Consider the following 23,388-nt stretch of genomic DNA (forward strand, 5'->3'; position numbering starts at 1 on the left):
AACACTAAAAATACCCATTTACCCATGAACTGAAAACTGACCCTGAACCCTAAAAATACCCCTTTACCCAAAAACAGAAAACTGACCCTGAACCCTAAAAATACCCCTTTACCCATGAACTGAAAACTGACCCTGAACCCTAAAAATACCCCTTTACCCATGAACTGAAAACTGACCCTGAACCCTAAAAATACCCCTTTACCCAAAAACTGAAAACTGACCCTGAACCCTAAAAACACCCCTTTACCCAAAAACTGAAAACTGCCCCTAAACACTCAAAATACCCCTTTACCCAAAAACCCAAAAATGACCCTGAACCCTAAAAATACTCCTTAACCCAAAGTTAAATAATATTATTTAATTAGCAATTAATAATTAATTAACAATAACAATAAAGTAAATATATTAGCACATAAGCTGTAATTAATATAATTTAATAATTATTATCATTTTTCCCCAATTAATTAATTAACAGTAACTAAAAATTATATATAAATAAATTACTCTAATAATGTAATTAACTAACTAATATTATTTAATTACCAATTAATTACTAATTTAAAATATGTACCAAATTATATTAATTAATTAACTAATTAATATTAATTATTTGCCAATTAATTAGTTATAAATATTTAAAAACATATATTAATTAATTAATTATTATTAAATTACTCCCCACCCTATTCCCCTATAAACCCACATCCCGCTACAGAAAATATATATCAATTAATCAATTAATTATTTCCCAATTAATCAATATTAATTAGCAAATAATTATAATTAATTAATTAATCCTACTAATTATTAATCAACTTACCATAATTAAATTACTTCCCACCCTATTCCCCTATAAACCCACAACCCGCTCCGGTACTAAAACATCAAATTTACTTATAAATTTCTATATTATTATAGAAAATGTATACACATATAATAGTAATTATTTAAATACTTAAATTAAACATATAACACATACATAATATAAAACTATAAAATAATACAAATATCGATATTAGTGTCATCGAAATTATTAACATCGATATATATGCTATCGATATTACTAACTTCGATATTACTTACATCGATATTAAGTATTTCGATATTACTTACCTTGGGTCGATATTCTGTCCTACGATATTCTTGCCTTCGATATTATGCTCCTTCGATATTATAGACTCGATATTATGGTAAGTCGATATTTACAACTCGATATTTTGACTGTCTACCGGATAACTCACTGTCCTTCCGGCCACATATTAATGCACTGTCCTCAACTCGCCATTATGTGCTGAAAACTATTCGGAAAGTCCTACCATTTCTCGCGGATGAACACAGGAAGACAGTAGTCACTGGACTGGTAATGTCCCGGCTAGATTATTGTAACAGCCTGCTGCTGAATGACCAACAGGGGCTGTTAAACAAACTTCAGATTCTGCAGAATGCCGCAGCTCGTCTGATAACGGGCACACCTAAGTTTGCGTCAGTAGCTCAAGACTTGGTGAAGCTACATTGGCTACCAGTGCGTAAAAGAATAATTTTTAAAACACTTTGCGTAATCTTTAAGGCTTTGCATGGTCTCGGCCCCCAATGCATGATGAAGCTTTTCCAGCGGTACAAGCCTATAAGAACATTAAGATCAACAGAGCAGGAGCTGGTGGTAGTCCCAAGAGTCAGGAAAGCCCGATGGAGAGGTAGGAGCTTCTCCCTGGGAGCGGCGAAGACTTGGAATGCGCTGCCACTGAGCCTTAGGCAGCTTCCAGATCTGCTGTCATTCAGGAAAGCTCTTAAAACATGGCTCTTCACACACTAAATCCCCATTAATACGCACTAGTAATCAACCAGCGCCTAGGACACCTTCGGGCAACAGTGCGCTTTAAAAATGTCATAAATAAATAAATAAACTAGTACAAATATTTGTGTTTAGCTGTTGCTGTCCGTATAAGCCTCTAATTTGACCTCTTTTTAAACTCTCTTGTTTAGACTGGCAAACGTGTCATTGTTGTTTGTAATATTGTATTGAAAACTGAAGACCATCAGTATAAACACTGGTGTGCCCAGTGCTTCAGTCGTACTTACACTGCCTGCATAGGTTTCGAAAAGTGGCCATGTTGTTGGGTTAGTATGCGTGGGTCTTGTAGTATGGTATTTATACCGTGCAGCACCCATTGCCCCTGCCAGAGCTGCCAGTGACAGTACCTAGACAACTACTAACCATCACACTCGGACAAGTATGATAATCCAGACTATTACAGGCCCCCAAAGCTATAAGAAACTTGGACGGCAGCTATGAGTCATTTTTAATGTACATTAAATTAGTAAACAACTATTGTTGTTCCTGTCTTAATCAAAGAAACAGCACCACCATGTGGAAGACTGTCATAAGTGTTGGGTTGACAATTAAGTGCTGGTGCTGAGCAACGGAAACCACTCGCTCAAATTAACCACTGCTATCAAGCGGAAGAATTCCACAGATCTTGATCACAAGAGAAAGTCTGAAGCTGACTGCGTTGGTTCTGTTTTGTCAATCTTAATGGAGTAACGTTTTTAAAATTATGAAGATGACGCAGTGTCCAGATGAACATCCCCTGCCAAAAAGTACATGAAATAACGAGAGAATAGTGATGACATGCATGGTGGGGTTTAAACCCCCTGATGCTTTGTCATGTATTTAGTTAAAATGTTTGTCTTAATCTCCTCAATAGATAAAACGTACATATTCAATTTTAAAAATTGTTGCCTTCAAAGAACTAGAGAAAGCATAACAGACATTGTGCAGGAATCAGCAATAACATATCAATACAAGGGAAGAGGTAAGGGTTTTTAAGCACAACAAAGTAAGAACATATCAATGCAAGGGAAGAGGTAAGGGTTTTTAAGCACAAGAATGATCGTGGTGGGAGGGAGCAGTAAGTCAGCATGAACTGCCCTATGAACGTTTTTGATATCGGTAAATATTTATTCTATCTTATAGATTGGTATGTTACATATTCGACCTTGAAAGATTCTTATATGATTTTCATTATTTTCTTTGTATATGAAACGCAAATGCTCCTGAAGAAAAGTGAGTTGCCTGAAATGCATGAAGCAATGACTTGAAGGTAAATACGAAAGACTGTGAATTCAAATTAAAGAAATCCAAATGTATTTATTAAAAGATGCAAGCTCTATCAATTGAATCAATGTTAATTCGTACTATATTTTAAGCCAATAGGCTAGGTAATACAATTTGCTATTTTTCATGTAGCTTTTTTATGGGCATGAAAGTTGTTGTTCATTAACCAGTTCATGTATGTTGTTTCTTGCATTCCTCCTTACCTTTTGCCGCCTTTAGGATCGAGTTATTTCAAGATACCAAACATGAGGCATGTCTAAATTTGAAATACAGAGTTAGTCTCCCTGAATAGATTAGTAAGCTAGCTGTGAAAGCTTGGGTACAGCGTGTTAAGCCATTATTCGCATTTGCCATTCTAGACCACAATCTTTCTAACAAGCAGCCATTGTGAGAAACCCAGAACAACGATAAGCTGCACATAATCTAATATGGTTTTCACAACCCCTTTCAGTGGACCATGGGCATACAGGGGCTACTACGCTCAACCATGGGGGTTGAGGTTTTTTCTTTTGATGTTCCATATGTAGCATGGTCTGAGCAGTCAAAGGCTCCCTCGTAGGGAAAGGTGCAGCTACAGATTAGTGAACATGGGCTCACATCTCAAAATGCATGCAGCAGCAATAAATCATTGTCTAGCCAAATACTCACTATTATGAAAATAGAAAAGCATTTTATTCCTACTGCTACTCACACAAAGGAAACATACAACATTCACAGACAACTACACAATCCCCATTGAGGACGGTGCTCTAGTGTTTCAATTGCACTTCCCTGTCCCAATCATCCCCGCGTTAGCTATAGTGGTTATTCCCCATTCACTATTAATAACATCGAGGGTATGCCCTCTAGCAGTCTCCAGAGTCTACTTTGACTCTTAGTTAAAGTCAACAGTGGTCTAGCGCCACAGCGCTACCAGCAGCATATTCCCCCAGGCTGACAAGTCTTACACCAATCTTACCAGCACTGGCATGAGTAAAGCATTAAGAGATCCTGAATGTGCCCCATCAACGGGCACGCACAGTGGCTGCAGCCAAGTTGTGGTGTGTTAGCCGCACACAACCCAGGCTGCTGCACTTAGTGGGTGCTGAACCTCTCAGTTGCGGTCACTCTCCTAAGGCTGCCTGCAGCTTCCTTCGGCTCCTCCTGTGAAGTAAGAGTTTAGTCTGCTCTCAATGGGAGGTGGCTATGACGATTCTGTTTTGGATCTGTCGCCTGTGTGATGGGGCAATGGTGCTCTCACAGAGTCCTCACATCTCAAATGGGGCATAACAAGTTGCAGTCCTTAATGCTACTGGCGACCCTTGCATATAGGGTCACAGCAACTCAGTTCTTCGGCTTCAGCCCCATCAGCATGGTAATACTCTCTATGATGTCTCCTCCTGGCATACAAGGGCTGCCACTTCGCTATCGCACAGGGCCCCTTTCCGCACAGCTGTCTTGCAATAGTGGTGGCCCCTCCTGGTATACGGGGTCACAGCCTCGCTACTACACACGTGCTCCGGCCCAATGAGCAAAGCACAACATACAACTAAGTTCACAGCAGCCCTGTCCTGGCATACCAGGGTCACCGACTCCGTTCTGCACACATGCAAGAACCCGATCAGTGCAGCAGCTTTTTCCTCACACAGTGTGTCCACTTGACAGTGCTACCCACTGAATCTTGCTCCCTCCAACGCGCATCTCCTTCGCAGGGCACACTAGACTTGGCAAGCAGGCAGGCACTGGTGCTCCAGGCTCCTGTGCAGGTGGTCTTGGATTCCCTGGGCGATATCCCCTCATTCAGCAGGGAGTCTAGAAGTCCTTACCTCCTCATTTTGTCATAGTCGGTGGTCTTCCAGAGTTTCTCCTTCTCACTCAGGCTATCTGGCTGCTTCTCAGATGACAATTTTTAGGGTATCAACCTCTCCTCCCATAAGAACAGTTCCAGACATCAAATGTGATTTAGGGTCTGAATCGTTAAAGTTTTATGTTGGGATTCTGCTTCTTTGAAAGTATCCACTCCTCTGTTCCCTCTTTCTCTTGAAAAGCAGTCTGTCACAACAGGAGTGTCTCCTAAGCTGGTAGTCCCACAACACAGGCCATGGGAGAGACCACAGTTCACACCTTGATGTCACCACAGAGTATATGTATCAAGGGCCCTTAGACCTACTCTTTAAGATTCTACTATCAGCCCAATCTCCTTCCTGAGATGTGCCCAGGCCCCTTCCTTGTGACCTGTCAATAAATCAATGAGCACCATTTGAAGTGTACAAGGGAGGCCAGGTCCTCCCCTCCTCAGTGTGTGCCCCACCCAGCCTAAAGGAATACAGCAATACACAAATCTGTTTGGAGGGTCTCTCTTCCCCTGCCCCATGTTTCACCCTGCAGGCCTGAGTCTCCAATAATATACCCCAGGGTCCCACATGTATTGTACAATCCACAGGCACACATACACTCAGTGCATGCAATCAGCATGCAAACACTGCACAGTACTGTATTGTCCATATACTGTACCACTCACAGGCACACATAAATCCAGAATATGCATTTAACATGCAAGCACTATCCAGCACTGTATCTTTTAGGTATTGTGCCACTCAGAGGCACACATAAATCCAGCATATGCATTGAACATGCATGCACTGTACCCTTTATGTATTGTACCACTCAGAGGTATATTTACACCCAACACATACATTCATCCTACACGCAATGCACATCACTACATTCTTCAGGTACAGTACCACTCATAGGCACATGCACAACCAGCACATGCATACATCATGCGACACTGCCAAGTACTGTACTAGCCCTTAATTGCCCCCTTCCTAGGCACACATACACCCAATACAGATACACCATTTCTGCAGTACTTCACATCAATCTGATGTAGGCTAAGGGTGAGTTAAGCACACAACAGCTGAACTTTAAAAGTGAATAAGGATGTGGGCCTCACTCCTGTGACACAGGTTAACAAGCATTAGCAAAGGCAATCGGTTTCAGCAATGCCTAAGCTATTGGCCCGTCAATGTGAATGTCTTTTAAAATTTTATCATAGTGCTTTTTTCAGTCATGCTGAACAGGAGATATGTTGCTTGACAACATGGCTAAGATATTCACGTAGACAAGGCCAATACCGCGGGCATTGTCGAGATCTATTGGCTTTGCCAATGCTTGTTCATTGTTGCCGGGGTCTTGCTGAACAAATGTGGAATGCCAGCATTTGTAAAGCACACAGCTACCTCCAATGGAGACATCCCGGCGCTGGGGGGCGTCGGGAAGATTAAGCAAGCTATTGCCCAGAGTCACAGGGTGCTGGGCTAACCTGCCGCCGGAGCAGGGGATCGAACCATGAACCCTGTGGTACGGAGTCAGGCACCCTAGCCGCTGCGCCACACCTCTTCCAGTGATAGTGAGAAACAGCTGAGGAGCTTTGAAGTGAAGTGAGGATGAAGCGTAGACAGCCAGAGCTGCTGACAATGTAACTGGGGAACCATGTTCAAATCTCTGGGTCAGCTAAACCATTTGTGAATCTGGGCAACTCACTTGCGCTTCCCCCTGCATATGACAATGAATGTGTCATTGTTTAATGTAACTGGTGAGCAGTTAAATCACTCTAATGCCATTGGCTAATGTTAGAACTTTAGCAAGATGGAGGACACAACAAGCGCTCTATTACCATTGGATCCTGCAAAAAAACAAAAGTAAATAAAAGCAGCAGCAACAATGGAGGTAGTGGGGTGACGAGTCAAGCAGGAGGGGATGGAGGCATGGGAAAGCAACAGCAGGAGGTGGAGGAAGGAAGGAGCAATGAAGGGGCAAAAAATACCTTAATTGAAGCAGGATCAAGGACAAAAATGAAGGTGTCGTAGAATGTAACTGCTGAGCACTTAAAGCACTACCATCGGCTCGTGTACGCACTATGGCAAGACAGAGGAAGGAGTGAATGCTCCAATACCATCAGATCATGCAAAAAAATAAACAAGTGCTGTTCACGTTTTTAAAACTTTTTAAGAAATGCATTTGTTTATGTACATGTGCATACTTTTTAGTAGCATGTGTGTATGTGTATGAGGGAGACTATGGCAAGACGGAGGATGGAATAATTGCTCCAATACCATTGGATCGTACAAAAAATAAAAAAATAAAAGCAGCAGCAACAAGGGAGGTAGTAGGGGGATGGATCAAGCAGGGAAGCAGGAGTGGATGGGGTGATGGACAAGCAACGATGGGAGAAGGTGGGAGGAAGCAACAACGAAGGGTTAAAAATCTAAAATACCCTAATTGAAGTAGTAACAGGTCAAAAATGAATGTGTCATTGTGGAATATAACTGGTGAGCTCTTAAAGCGCTTCAATATCATCAGCTCATGTTTGTGCTATGGCAAGAAGGAGCAAGCACTCCAATACCATTGAATCATGCAAAAAATCAAAATAAACAAGAGCTGTTCAAGTTTTAACAACTTTTTACGAAATGCATTTTAGTGTTATGTGTGTATGGATACAAGGGAGAGGGCCTGAACACACAGGTACTTCTATAGCGTGATTAAAAACAAAGAAAAAATAGCTGCACAAACCAAGAGCTGGGTAAGGAGACATGCACATGGTCCATGAGCTATGGGAGTGCCAAACACAAGAAGAGGGCATGACGCATGCATGCCATGACGAATGGCATCAAAGAAAATGAGAGCGACACTGAAGTTTACCAATAGTAGGTGATGGTAAGCCCACAGATAGAACACAACATTTCTATTTGAGACAGTGCACGCACTGTCTAGCAGAGCAATGTAAATGCTGTCTTGCAGAGACCTAAAAAAAATAGATGTTGCAAAGATGCAACTTACTGGCTTTGCCAATGCTTGATTTGCTTGGAACGTGGAGATTAAGTGATTTAACCATAATCATAAAATGTGGAACTGAGGTCGAGGCTAGGGAGATTATATGCCGTCCTTTCGAGAGAGGATGTGGCGTCGACTATGGAGCTAGCAAACCGGGTTCGAGTTTCGGCATTTGGCTTAAAATCCTTGATTTTGGGCAAATCACTTAATCTACCTGGCACTAATGTAAAGTACTCCAATACTTTTGGGTGTTGGAGCTATATAAATCTGCACCCAAAAATGTTACTGGTGCTTACGTAAAGCACTCCAATACCTTTGGGTGGTGTTGGTGCTACATGAGCAAAAGGATGGACGGAATGCTGAACAATGGAAAAAACTACCTAGGCAGTCATTTATAAGTTAAACACACACTGCGAAAAAGGACCAACAATGAGAGTGAACAGCTTCCAATTAAAAACATGAGTTTATTACAGTCACATAAACAATGGTTAAAAAGTACATTTCATAAAAAGTTGCAATCACATAAATCATAACATAAAAAGTTTTTAGAACATAGAGGGGTGAGTTGTATGTTAGACATACAACTCACCCCTCTATGTTCTAAAAACTTTTTATGTTATGATTTATGTGATTGCAACTTTTTATGAAATGTACTTTTTAACCATTGTTTATGTGACTGTAATAAACTCATGTTTTTAATTGGAAGCTGTTCACTCTCATTGTTGGTCCTTTTTCGCAGTGTGTGTTTAACTTATAAATGACTGCCTAGGTAGTTTTTTCCATTGATTTATTCCCTGACCTAGGGGTTGTATTGTTAATTTGTATACAGGGAACCCTTGTTGTCTTCAAAGCGGAATGCTGAACAATGCATACATTCACCCCCAGTCACAAAGATCTGGGTTTAGTCCATCGTTCTTTTGCTCACCACAAAACCCCAGTTGGGACCCAGCCATATGTAAATCAGTCTTGACCCTGTTCCCCATGGGAACAGTTCAGCCCAAACTGCCAAGCCAGGTCCTCCCTGGACAGGAAAAAGCATTCGGTTTCGGAGCATCAGCCTTCATCACTCAGGCTAACTTGAATCCAGGGGCGCAGTGAGCACAGGACCCCCGTCTGGGCATACCCTTCCCACTTTAAGCGACAACAGCAAAAGGAACAAATGATGGACAGAATGCTGAACAATGCAAACATTCACCCCCAGTCACAAAGATCTGGGTTTAATCCACCTTTCTTTTGCTCACCACGCCACTCCAGTTTGGATCCGGTCATATGCAAATCAGTCTTGACCCTGTTTCTCATGGGAACAGTCGAGCCCGAACTGCCAAGCCAGGTCCTCCCTGGACAGGAAAAAAGCATCCTGGGCCTGGTTTCGGAGCACCACCGCTCATCAGCCAGGCTAACTTGAAATTAATCCAGGGGCGCAGTGAGCACAGGACCCATGTCTGGGCATACCCTTCCCACTTTAAGCGACAAATGCCAAAGGAACAAAGGATGGACGGAATGCTGAACAATGCAAACATTCTCCCCCAGTCGCAAAGATCTGGGTTTATTCCATTGTTCTTTTGCTCACCATGCCACCCCAGTTTGAACCCAGCCATATGCAAATCAGTCTTGACACTTTTCCTCATGGGAACAGTCCAGCCTGAACTGCCAAGCCAGGTCCTCCCTGGGCAAGAAACAAGCATCCTGGGACCGATTTCAGGGCACCAGCCTTCATCAGCCAGGCTAGCTTTAATCCAGTGGCGCAGTGAGCACGGGACCCACGTCTAGGCATACCCTTTCCACTTAGAGCGATTACAGCAAAAGGAACCAATGATGGATGGAATATTGAACAATGCAAACATGCACCCCCAATCAAAAATATCTGGGTTTAATCCATCTTTCTATTGCTCACCACGCCAACACAATTTGAACCCAGCCATATGCAAATCAGTCTTGATCCTGTTCCTCATGGGAATAGTCCAGCTCGAACTGTCAAGTCAGGTCCTCTCTGGGCAGGAAACAAGCATCCTGGTAACGGTTTCGGAAGCTGGGAAATTAGGTTTTGAGTTTCGGCATCAGCTTAACATCCCTGATTCTGGGCAAATCACACTCTCCTGTGCCTACAAAAATGAATGTGTCCTTGTGTAAAGGACCTGTTGCTAATGTAAAGCGCTCCAATACCATTAGGAGGTGTTGGTGCTACATAAAACTGCACACAAAAAAGGAGGGTCTCTCTGCAATGGAGTTCAGCGGGGGCAAGCAGCTACTGGCGGAAGGTGGATGGTCAACTAACAGCATATGTAGGGAGCCACAGGGAGCTTAAGTGCCTGATTTAGATCTCGGCGGAGGGATTACTCTGTCACAACAGTGGCGGGTATCCCAACCGCCAAAATATAAATCCCATTATATCGTATGGGATTTATATTATGGCGGATGGGATATCCGTCACTGTTGAAACTGAGTAACCTGATCACCAAGATCTAAATCAGGCCCTAAGTGATTTGTCTGTAATCACAAAATGTGGAACTGAGGCCGAGGCTAGGGAGACGCAAATACATTACAAGGTCAACCACATTATAAGGACTACTTTTGCCATGGACACCTAGGGGCATACCAACCTTGATGGCATCAAAACTCAGCCTGGCTCCTTTGAAGAGAATTCAAGTTAAACAACAGTGGCTCATGAAACACCTAACCAGAGAATGCGTAGAAAGTAAGAAAGTGTACCGATGGGAGAAATTTGAAGAAATGGAGTCCCGCCCTATGAAATGAGAAGCAACAAGGTGAGACACAAACAGTTCAATCATTTTGCACAGGAGAAACATGGCTATGCAATTACAGCAGAAGACACAGGTACTTTAGAAGCTCTGACCTGCCCTGTGATAATGCATACTTTATTCGCTTGAGATCTGATATTCCAGTTATAAATGCCACTGCTGAAACTACCACATTTGGTGTAAACACACACACACCTAGTACCCATACGCTCAGAAAATATACAGAGACTACATGTGCCCCAATAAAAAGCAGCCCTGTACACATGGTCCAATCAACAAGTCAGCTATACACTGACAGGGCTTAAAAGTCAGAACACCACCACTCACTAAAACGAAATAGACTGCAAGGGGGGTTTAAGGCAGTGACTGGGTCAGAGAGGAGGTGATCTGTGGACGGGGCAAGCACTGGGAGGTGCGAGGGAGCAAGCAGATGGGAGGGAGGAGGTGAGGGAAACGGAAAGCAGCAAAGAAAGGAAAAGCAGTGAAGGGGCAGGGGATGATTTGTTAACAGGGAAAGAACCAGGAGGTGCGAGGGAGCAAGCAGCGACTGAAGGAAGGAGGTGAGGGAAATGAAAAGCAGCAATGATAGGAAAAGCAGTAATGGTGAAGGGGGTAATCTGTGGACGGGGCATGTGGGTGGAAATGGAGCTAGTAAAAGCACAAGCACTGTGTAGAGTGTTGACAAAGAAAAAAGTAGGTCCTAAAATGGTCTTAAAATCAGGAGCAGTAGATGTGTACAAGTGCATGATCTATGCTCTGGGCGGAGGGCTAAACACACGAAGAGGCATGACCATACATGCCAGGGACAAATGATGACAAAGAATATAAGACAGACGATGAAGAAAGCAAATGGGATGCCTGTGAACGGGCTGAAGCCCTCAGATTAAGCACAACATGTTTCTTCGAGACTGCGTTCGAGACTGCGTCTGCACTGTTTAGCCAAGACTACACTGTATGCTGCCACTACCGCGCTCATGATGCTTAACTCCTGGTGAAGGCAGTAGCCTCCGATTACTATGAGGCCACGCCCCCTTCTACTCTGCAAAAGGCGCCAGATTCCTAACTGTTGTGGATTCCTTTCCACACCGCTTGCCTGCTGAACTGTACCTGAGCGCTGGAGGACTGAGACACAGCGACCTGCGTTTGTGCTGAAGCGCATCTGAAAGCGCTACTTTTCGCCGGACCCGCTCCGCGGGTCCCGCTTCACTGGGACTGCTCCTTGCAGCTACTGTCATCTGAGGAATAAGGGCTTGAGGCACACAGGGCTGCGAGCGTGCAGACTGCTGGACTCCAACTCCCAAGAGTCCCAGCAGCTGCCTCACCGATCACACCTGGTGACGCTCTCCCTCAAGGCCACGCCCCCTTCTACTCTGCAAAAGGCGCCATATTCCTAACTGCTGTGGATTCCTTTCCACACCGCTTGCCTGCTGAACTGTACCTGAGCGCTGGAGGACTGAGACACAGCGACCTGCGTTTGTGCTGAAGCGCATTTGAAAGCGCTACTTTTCGCCGGACCCGCTCCGCGGGTCCCGCTTCACTGGGACTGCTCCTTGCAGCTACTGTCATCTGAGGAATAAGGGCTTGAGGCACACAGGGCTGCGAGCGTGCAGACTGCTGGACTCCAACTCCCAAGAGTCCCAGCAGCTGCCTCACCGATCACACCTGGTGACGCTCTCCCTCAAGGCCACGCCCCCTTTTAAGGGCAGTCAACAAAAAGAGTCTGTGCATCCCGCTGCGCGGGAGCGCGCGGGTAGCGCCCGGGAGAAGCCCGGGACAAGGGCGGGCCCTCAGAGGCACGAGAAGGCCAGGCTAGGCCCCCCCCCTTAGGACTGGTAAGTTATACCTTACCCCAAACCACCCGTAAGCCCGCACACAAAGCTAGTCTGCAGCCGGGCAGCAACTTACGCTCCCTTCCCTAGAAACATTTACCTGCAGCTTAATCCCAGAGTCCCCTATCGACTCAGACTACGTTCCTCGCAGCGCATTCACGATAGTGTTCCCCAGTCACGATGACAAAGAAACTAAGATCTGGTAAAATAATAGTAGGAAGATCCAGCTCTAAAACAAAATCAAATCCCCTTCGAAACAAACATAGTCAATCTACCAACATGAAAAGTACGTGTCAGCTATTCAACTTTTGGGAAAAGGGTAAAAACAAAGCATTGGGGGTGGACAACAAAGTAACGGATCCAAAAGTCTCCGGAGTTATCCATTTAGATTCTACCCCAAATGATGTTCGAGAAAGCCCAGAAATTAAAAAAGCAAAGGCAGACTCAAGTCCAGTTAGGACGCTACAATTCCCCCCCAAGAGCGAATTCTCACCTCCCTTGTTCTCTACTTTGAAAAGTAACATTGACCTAGCTCCTGAGGTAATCATAAAAACAAAAAAAGACATAGAGCAAGATAATTTCAACATCATGGCAATTCCCCTCGAGGAAGCTACTCAGCCAGTTAATAGTTCACTAACCAAAACGTCATTTTACAATGGTTTGTCCCCTATGATTTTAGATGAAGTTCTTTGCCAACGGTATTTAGAATCTGATCCCACAACTGTTGGGTTACCTCAGAACACCCCGCTAATGTCAAACCATGCCGGCCTACAACTTTACAGCAGTACCCCTTCCAAAACCTCTCACTCTCATTTTTCCTCTAGCCCAAATTTAAATCTGACCGGAATAAATTCCTTCCAATGTAAGGGGCCCGGCAACCGCTTTCTGATTCCCTCCACATCTTAGAACATCTATTGGCTTCTATCCTACACTTATTGGAGAAATTTGTGGGGGGATCTGATTGTGTGTTAGACACAGTGACCCAAATTCTAAAAGTCCTGCTGAGGTCCCATAAAGAGAAGGAAGCGGATGGGAAGGGGTCTACCTCCCCCCCCACGGCCTCAGATCACATAGGAATAATTGAGCATCCCCCAGTAGCAATAATTACCTCAAAAATAGAGCAAGAGATAACAAGTGCTCCCCTGCCATTTCCCAACTTAAATGGCTCAGTAAATCACGAATCTGCAATAAAACCTCATGGGGAAACCCCGCCAAAAACTGGAAATGACTTATTCCCTATCTTTAAGAAACAGAAGGGGGACGGGGAAATAGAGGAGGAAGCTATTCAGGGGGAAACAGATAACAGAGGGAAAATTGTACCATTAAAAAAGAACGGAAAACACAAGAGGAAACTGTTAAGACGGATAGAAAAAAATAGGCGGAGGAAAATTTTATTCAGGAAACACTTAAACTCTCCCCCACTGGAAGCGCCACCCCAAGTACTGAAGGCAGTGGGAAATAAGTTAGCCAAAGAAAGTATTCCCTTAACATCCAAGACAACATCACCTCCCTTACCTACCCATACATCCCCCTTGACCGCAATTACTAATATTTTCACCTTTGGCCAACAAAGCAATAATACTAGTGATACAAAAGTGGCACACAAATCGACCTCCCCAGGTCGGGTTCAAAAGCCACTTACCCAAACAACAACGGCACTTAATCCCTTTGCTTCGGTCTTCCAGGGTGCAACATCTCAGGGTGCTCTTCCCCAAAGCTCTATGAATCTAGAAGCAGATAAACCAACTCCATTAGGGCAAGAGCATAATCATTCCGCCCAAAATATGTCTTCATTTAATCCTTTTGTCATTACACCCATGGAAGCTCTAGCAAAGGTTACCATGGGCAAAGAATACAAGGAAAATAATATAGATACTGTTTGGGTTGATTTCTTTCCCCTCTTTGAAGCTGACTGCATTCTGAATAGATCCCTCTTGTTGAAATACTTTCAAGAATCTGCCAATTTGAAACTTATTCAATCGGCCGACCTAGACATAGTTTTGCAACAAAAATCTGAAGTAGGGACGATTGCGAGGGTGAAGTTTCACTCTAAACTAGTAGCTAACCTCATCCTACAACGGGCTGAAGACCTCCAGAGTAGGGGAATAGATGTAATTCCTGTATTAATGCCCCCCAGCCGGAATAATGCTGTTAAAACGTTAAACAAGCAGAATCCACCCTCATCCCTGCTGCTAGCCGCAACAGGCAATATAAATAACTTGGGTGAAATCAAAGAATTAAAAATAAGCAAGTCTAATGACTATCGTATGGTATCCTATGCTCATCCATCTTTTTTAACTCATCAAACTACCCCAAGAGAGGAAAGGGATCTCTGGAATTGGCTTCCCAAAGTACTAGCCGACAAATCTTCGGGAAAACCATTATCTAATCAGTTCCTTTAGCACGGATTTATCCATAATATCGTGGAATTCAGCAGGCCTAAAAAATAATACGGAGAAAATACAATTTCTCTTATCCCTAAAGGCAAATATTATATGCCTCCAGGAGACATGGTGTAATGGAAATATCCAAATAGGGAAGGACTATATTGTACTAGAAGGCAGCGCTATTGCGAATAAAAAAGGCCACGCCAGTGGGGGTATAGCCTGCCTACTATCTAACCATATAAACTGGGACTACAACCACTTCCTGGATCCGAGTAAACTTTTCCAGGTAGTCACCTTGTTTGGGTCAGGCAACCCTTTAGCTGGAACCCACCTGGCCTTGATAAATGCTTACATCCCCCCTGAAATGGGATTTAATACAATTTTAAATAAAATCTTCCTCCACATACAGAGCATTAAGGAGAAAGATCCCGGAATGGCCATCATCCTAACCGGGGACTTGAATTGTAAAATATCCAACTTCAGCTTAAATCTTTTTTCTGATAAAATAAGAGAAGAAACACTCCACATTCCTCGGGCCACATTCCCCGAAAGTATATTAACAAACAAACGGGGTAAACTATTATTAAACGAGTTGGCAGAAATCGATGGGATAATCGCAAATGGGCGCCTCCCCTCGGACTCTCCAGCAAACTTTACCCACAAATCATATCAAGGGGAATCGATTCTTGATTATGTCATAATAGGGTCTCACTCATTTGAGTTATTAAAGGATATCGCTGTAATCGACACCATTTTCAGCGATCATAAAATCATTTCCATCTCAATGAATGTACATCCCCCTAAATGTGACCAATGGTCTCTAAACAGTAACCAAATAAATTTTGGTAACAGTTCTGGAAGATGTTATTGGAATGCAAGGGCTCACCACTACCTAGAGGATATGCTAGATATTGCAATCTCTGTGCTCCCCTCTTGGTATGGCCGCGAAAACGAGCTCTTTTCTCTATTTCTGAATGCAATAATAACAAGGGCCCAAAAGCAGAACAAGAAAAAAATGACCAAAATAACTAACTGTCCCCTGAAATCGCTTAATGTAGTCCTGAATAATCTTATAAGGGCCCAATATTTAAATAGAACTGAGGATAAATCCCGACAAATAACAACACTAAAAAGGAGAAGGAGGCGACTTTTATATGCTCTTCGAAAAGAAAAAGAGGATACCATCTGGATAAAAATAAGGGAAGCAGCCACTAACGGAGAATTGAGACAATTTTGGTCCCTTATAGGTGAAGGGTGCGGAACGAGAACCACTCCTCTCCCCATACCTATTGAGGAACACATATGGAGGGACTTTGTCTCAAACCTCTATGCAAGTAACCACTCAGTTATACCCCAGGTACGGTTTACAGACACTAGCCTGCCGACAGAGTCTTTTTCAGAAAAAGACATAGAACTCGCCATTGGGGAAATGAGACGTTCAGGGGCCATGGGCCCTGACGAAGTCCCAATCAATGTGTTAAAGCAGAACAAGGTCAAATGGAGCAAGCTCTTATGCCCTATCTTTAATTCCTGCATATTAAGTGGAAAGGTCCTACCTTCCTGGAAGGGAAGTATCCTGGTCCCATTGTATAAAAAGGGTGATCGTCTTCTCCCCCAGAACTATCGCCAGATTGCATTGCTGGATGCAATCGGCAAAGTTTTTACTAGATGCCTACTCAAACGGATAAATGCCTGGGTTGAATCGGCAAATATCCTACCACTTGAACAGACAGGCTTTAGAAAAGACCATGGATAATTTAACCGCCCTCCAGGTAATAGTTGACAAGTACATAAGAGCAAGGAAGGGGAGAGTCTATGTGGCTTTCATAGATTTCTCCACGGCCTTCGATAAGGTTGACCGTCAGGTATTGTGGAGAAAGCTATACATCCTAGGAATGCCACATAGCCTCTTACGCTTGGTCCAGGATTTGCATGATGACACATGGTGCAAGGTTCTGTTGGGAGGAGAAAGAGGTCTCTCCCGACTCATTCCATCTGCAAATGGCCTCAAACAGGGCTGCCTTCTAGCTCCCCTCCTATTTTCCCTTTATGTTAGTGATCTCCCTCTTACTTTATCAACGTGTGTAGGAATTGCCCCACGCTTAGGCGAAAGACACATCCCTTGTCTAATGTACGCAGATGACATTTTAATATTAGACCTCTCCCCCAAGGGTCTTAATAATCGTCTACATGCACTACACACCTTCTCTGAAGAGCACTTTTTGAAAATAAACATTTCCAAAAGTAAGATAATGTGCTTGGAGGGACGTAACAAACTAAAACTGGACCACATCAGTTGGGAATTAGGAGGTCAGAAATTAGAAAGAGTAAAATCGTATGTCTTTCTAGGTATGGTAGTCACCAGTAATTTGGGTAACAAATTACACATTGAAAGCAGCTCTCGAAAAGCAAAGTCACAGGGTAAAGGCCTAAGAACACTGTATAAATCAACAGGCCAGAGACACTTTGTTCACCTGTTGGAGGCCTTTCGAGCAAAAGTCCCCCCGACTCTGCTTTACGGGATAGAATTAATTGACCTAGCAGAATGGGTTTTTTTAGAAACAGTGGAGGGTTCCCTACTGAGAAATTTAACCTCAGTTAATAATAGTTGTAGTGCCGCAACCCTGCGTCTAGAACTCGGCCTTAGGAGTAGCTGGGCTCAGGGACTTGCAGGAGTGATTCGCTGGGTCATTGGTCTGATTAAAGGAAAGCCATCTACTCTCAGATCTCTTATCACAAAAGAGTTGATAGGCCCCCTAAATGAATACTCGATCCTAATAAAGAACTATAGGAGAGCTATCACTCTCTTGGATTTGGAGGAAGCCTCCATCTTAAAGCTTTCCATGTACCAATTGAAATTACTTCTAAAACAAGCTACATGGAAGCTAAGTTACGAGAGGGATCAGAATTTAATAAAACAGAAAAAGGGGTCCAGACAAGTCGCTGATTCTTATTTAATCAGACAAATCCAACCCTACCTGTCATGGAACATCCCGCATGGGTTACGCCGTTTTTGGCTACTTCTCAGGCAAGACTTACTCCCCCTGAATAAGTTGTTGGCCAAATGGTATGGAATATCCAATGTATGTAATTACTGTAACCTAGCAATTCAAGACTCCAAACATGCCCTGCTAGTTTGTCCTGCATTATTGTCTTACCGCCGCCTCTGGATAAAACCGGCGTGTATTCAGTTTGGAATTTCTTCTGCAACAGCGTTGTTGGATGCTATTCTTAGTCCCCCAAATGGAATCTTCTGCAACAAAATCTTTAATTTCTTTAAATGTTTTTTAGAACTTTATTAGTATACTGGTAAATTGCTTTTGTATAAATACTGTTTGCATGAGTTGCTTTTATGACCAAAATTTTATACTGTGTTTTGTAATTGTATAATATGTGGATCTCCACGGAGTTCCAAAACATATTCAATAAAATTGAATTGAATTGAATTGAATTGACTATGAGGGTAGCGCTCTGGGCACCCCTCCTGGTCCAACAAGACCACAATGTGTGAGAAAGGTCTATGTCATAATGCACACACATGTTCTGTGTTTGCCTAGGACAACCAAAAACAGCAATATGGATCCAGACATCAGTACAGTTGGGCACTCAGGGCAGTGGTGCCCGTCTGTTAAAATGTAGAGGACGTTTCCATCCCAACAGTGGTTTAAGCATAAGACCTCCAGGTTTCACATTCTCATCTTCCACACATGCACTAACCCTATCATGTATAGAAAACCAAAGTCGCCCCTCTCGAGAATCTGAGCAACATAAAAGTGCATGTGCAAAAACGCACTTCCAGTTGGAATGTGTCACTCTCCATGAACTCATCTTCACCCTCCAAACAAGCAAAGAGCCGCACGTGGGGCCTCATTTATGAGCCCTTGCGTCACTTTTACGCCGCCGGTGCGTCACTTTTTGTGATGCACCAGTGGCGTAAAAAATGCGCCTTGTTGCGCCATATTTACAAAGTGACGCATCTAGGTAGATGCGTCACTTTGTAACCCCTGCGCCATATTATACCTGCGCCAGGTATAATATATGCAAGGGGGGCGTATTGACGCAAGGAAGGGTCGTAGAAGTGACGCAGTGAAATCTATGAAATTTCACTGCGTCACTTTTAGGACGCCGTTGCGTCAAAATCTTGCGCCTGCCTCACAGCAGGCGTAAGACTGACGCAGGTCCTTTCACATGGGGCTTGCCCCATGTGAAAGGACGCATTGCTGGAGTTGCGTCACTTTTGTGACACACTCCAGCAATGCGTCACTTTTGCGCGTAAAGATACGTCAGAAATACTGACGTATCTGTAACTCCTTGCGACATGATGCGTCATACATTAAATATGACGCATCAGGAATGTCGCAAGGAGTGCGCACTGAGAAGTGACGCATCGCTGCTTTCACGCAGCGATGCGTCATTTCTCATAAATGAGGCCCCTAGAATTCAATGTGATCACCAGCTGTGAAAAAAAACACATGTTCACCGTCCTAAATGTTTTGAAAGACATATAAACCAAAAAATGCCTTCACAAAGCGTGACATTTATTGCTAATGATGGAGTTGGATAAGGCCCCCTGTGCGGTGCATCTTCATTTTTACCAAGAAGTCCCAACTTGAAAATTAATATGGGCACTGAAAAGCCATTGCATTGTAACCCATACTCTGGGCATTTGACGCACATTTGACATTTTTGCTACAAGTGCAATGTAACCATTGCAATAAAATTCACAGTGATTGGGGCTTGCTGCTGGGAAAAGGCTTTGGGAGGACAGGGCCGTAATTTAAGCTCTGTTCCAGCTAAACATAAACTGACAGCTTGCTTCCATAAGCAAACGTGAGGAAAGCAAGCATATGTATTAATTATGGTGAGAGCACTCGGCTCTGGGCCGATGAGACATCAGAATGCAAGGCGCGTGACTCACCTCCCCAGGCAGCCCTTGCTGGAATAAAGAATCGCGTATTGCTGCAACGAGAAAATACCTGCCCGTGGCCTATTTCACTTGAACACGGTTTCCCCGTTAAAATGTATGGGGTCTGATTTATTAAAATGTCTACGTAAGGTTCTGATAACCGGGGCCTGTATTGCTTATCTGCCTCAATCTCATTTCTGGCCGCCACCCCCCTCCCTCTGACTCACCCTGGAGCGCCGCCACAGCTGATTGTCACCGCGCCATGAATCCATATATCACAGGCCTCCCCCGTTTGGGGCTTTGTTGAATGGGCTCAATTTTAACTGCGCAATGGCGCTTCTTTTTTATGTCGGGGCGCTGTGAATCTGGTGGGCCGACATAAATCCTCGTGATAGCGGCTTGACAAGGCGGGGTGAATTCTCAAGGTTACCACCCCCCCCCCCCCCCCCCCTTGCAAAATGCGTTTCTGTGAAGGTTAAGGGCTTCAACATACAAACATCACAGTCGCTAATGTACCTCCAGCTCCCCCGGTGTGTTACGTCCTCCGCGTATATATGAGACGATCCCGCCATTGTGCGCGCCTATAAACCAGGCAAGGACATTAACGTGACTTGATACCGTATCTATTTTAATACGAAGCATGTTCTACATTTCATCGCGTGTGGTTTGTATGTCCCTGGGGGATACATGCATTACAGCACGTCAGCTCATTTCCATTTATTGCCTCTAAGAGCTGTGAGCTGCCCACTTGCTGCAAGACACCGTGGTTACGTGTAAAGGGGACAATAGGTGCAAACCCCTGGAAACATAACATGCAAATAAGAGCGATAAAGCAATGCAGAATTAGAAACGAGGACGACATTGTCTTTGAAGGTCACAGTATCTTTTTCATAGATGGTCGACATGAAGCCTAACACAGCTTTGCCTGAGGTAGTGTGTTGCAAGCAAGAAAAAAATTGCTCTGACAAAGACACCTTCGGGGGATTTGCATCATTCCAGGCAGAAGGAGTAAGTACTGAGAAATGAAAAGCTGGATGTTTTATTTGGTGTTGCACCAATAGAGAGTCTGTTTGATCCTACTTCAGGAAACAACAAAACATGTATTTCTTTTTTTTTAATTCAAATCTTTTTTATTGAAGGACAAAGCTGAAAATAAAAACAATACAATGACTCTTCCAAGGTACAAATGAGTAGAATGATGGCACCAAGACACTTACAGTAATCAAATCAAGTCAAAGAGGAGATAGAAGAAAAGTGGGAGAGAAAAGGAGAGGAAGAAAAAGAGAGAAGAGAAGAGAAGAGAAGAGAGTAGAGAAGAGAGAGGACAGGTGTATCCATAGAGCGGTCATAACCAGTTTACCCAAACCTGGTTCGGCATGCATGTATTAGGAAGTATACAGTAAGCATATATGGTTGTACACACTAAAATTCAATAACAATTCTATGGAACAAATAGACCATTGAGATGGGCCTCATGGGGGTTCAAAGTGGCAGGATGACGCATCCAGGGATGACCAGAGTTTGTTGTTCGAAGGCTTCCAAGTGGCTGACTGTAGCGCAGGATTGTCTGCCCCTCTTAGAAAGGAAAGCCATTCCAGCCAAATTTTAAAGTTGACTTCAGCAAAACTTTTCCACTTGTAAAGTATGACCTTGCACGCCAATGTTAGCATGATATCAAGCAATTGTCTATCATGAGTCTCTGGCAATTGTTCCTCCAGAGGGCCCAGAATGACATATATAAATTCTTGAGTAGGAGTTATTCCAAATATCTGTTGAATATATGAAAACACTTTATTCCAGAATGGACGCAGTAAGGAACAATTAAAAAGCATGTGTGCTAAGTCACCTGGCGCTTCTTGGCAGTTCCAACAATTAGGCGTGTCCCTCAGATTACATTTAAACAGTTTCTGAGGGGTCCAGAACACTCTGTTCAACAACATATATTTCGTTTGGCATAGGATCGGGGAAACCTTGTTTGTTAGTGCGGTGTTATGTATGACCTCCCAATCGATCACTATTCCTGTGGAGTTAGGCTCTGATTCCCATTTGGTTTCGGACAACTTATGTGGCTTCTTGGGCAGGGGGAGGAGCAGTTTATATACTCTAGAAACAAAATGACCAGCATTGTACAGTAATCGGAGGCGGTTCACCAGCCAAGGCGGGTCTGTAGAAAGGGGGCGTTTGGAGATAGCAGCTTTCAATTTCAGGAATTGGTAAAATTCTATGTGAGGCAATTCAAATCTCTCTTGCAATATCGAAAAGGGTAGAGGCCTACCACTTTCATAGAGGTCATTCACTATATGTATACCCTTAGTCGCCCACAGTTCCCAGTAAAGGGTCTTCCCCTCTATCCTGAGCATAGGGTTATGCCATAATGAGAGTAGAGTAGATCTCTTAATCACCGAAGCAGTCTTATGGGATTGGTCAAGTCGGAGGAGTGCTCTTCTAGTATTTAGTAGAATGTATTTAGAGTGAGGTATATGGGTCAAATCCATGGTGAGGAGAGCCGAGAGGGGTGCACGCGCCATTAACGACCTTTCGATATTTAGCCACACTGGAGTGTAGGATGTATCATCAACTAGCCAAAGGGCCCCTTGTTTACAGAGGAAGGCTGTTTGGTAGTTCCTGAACGAGGGCAGGCCCAGGCCGCCTTTGTCTTTTGCTAACTGCAGCTTTTTTAGTGATATCCTGGCTTTTTTCCCTCGCCACAGGAACTCTCCGAACAACCTGTCCACCTTCTTGATGAATTCTTCTGAAAAAGTCATAGGGAGCATGCAGGCTAGATAGTTAACTAGAGGCGTGCACATCATTTTAAGGGTCCCAGCCCTACCCCACCAGGATAGATATTTTGGTGACCAGCTATCTAGCAATGTGGATATCTTTTTTAATGTTAAGTCTTCATTTAACTTCAGAGTCGTAATCAAATCCCTTTCAAAGTCTAAGCCCAGATATTTAAAAGCTTTCGGTTGCCAGGTGAGGCCAGAGGAGCCTAGAATGTCTTTACTCCCGATATTGTTTAACAATTTGACTTCTGTTTTGTCCTTATTCAGTTTATATCCTGAAACTCTAGAGAACCCCTCGATTGTGTCCATCAAGGCCGGGATAGCCTCGTCGGCTTTTTCCGTTAAGATCAGCACATCATCGGCGTAGGCCGTCAATTTTACAGTGCAGTCATCAAATGGGATACCAGCGATGGCTTTGTTATGTCTAATATGCCACAAAAAGGGTTCTATTGCCAGTAAGAACAGAGATGGTGATAGTGGGCAACCTTGCCTCGTCCCTTGTTTCAGGCAGAAAGAGGATGAGAAGGAGCCACCTGCTCTGACTTTTGCAGTGGGGCCGGCGTACAAAGCCATTACGAGTTTAGTGAATGTTTCTCCTAAGTTAAAATGGTGTAACACCGCCTTAAGGAAGGACCAATCCACCTTGTCGAATGCTTTTTCTGCATCCAGCGTGACAGCTACCGTGGGAGTATTCAGAAGTTTTGCTTTTTCTAGGGCATGGGCTAGCACCCTGGTGTTATCACTAGACAGTCTATGTTTTAGGAAGCCCGCCTGAGATGGGTGTACAAGAGTGG

Source organism: Lissotriton vulgaris, chromosome 6, assembly GCF_964263255.1.
Source record: "Lissotriton vulgaris chromosome 6, aLisVul1.2, whole genome shotgun sequence".
NCBI classification, from domain to species: Eukaryota; Metazoa; Chordata; class Amphibia; order Caudata; family Salamandridae; genus Lissotriton; species Lissotriton vulgaris.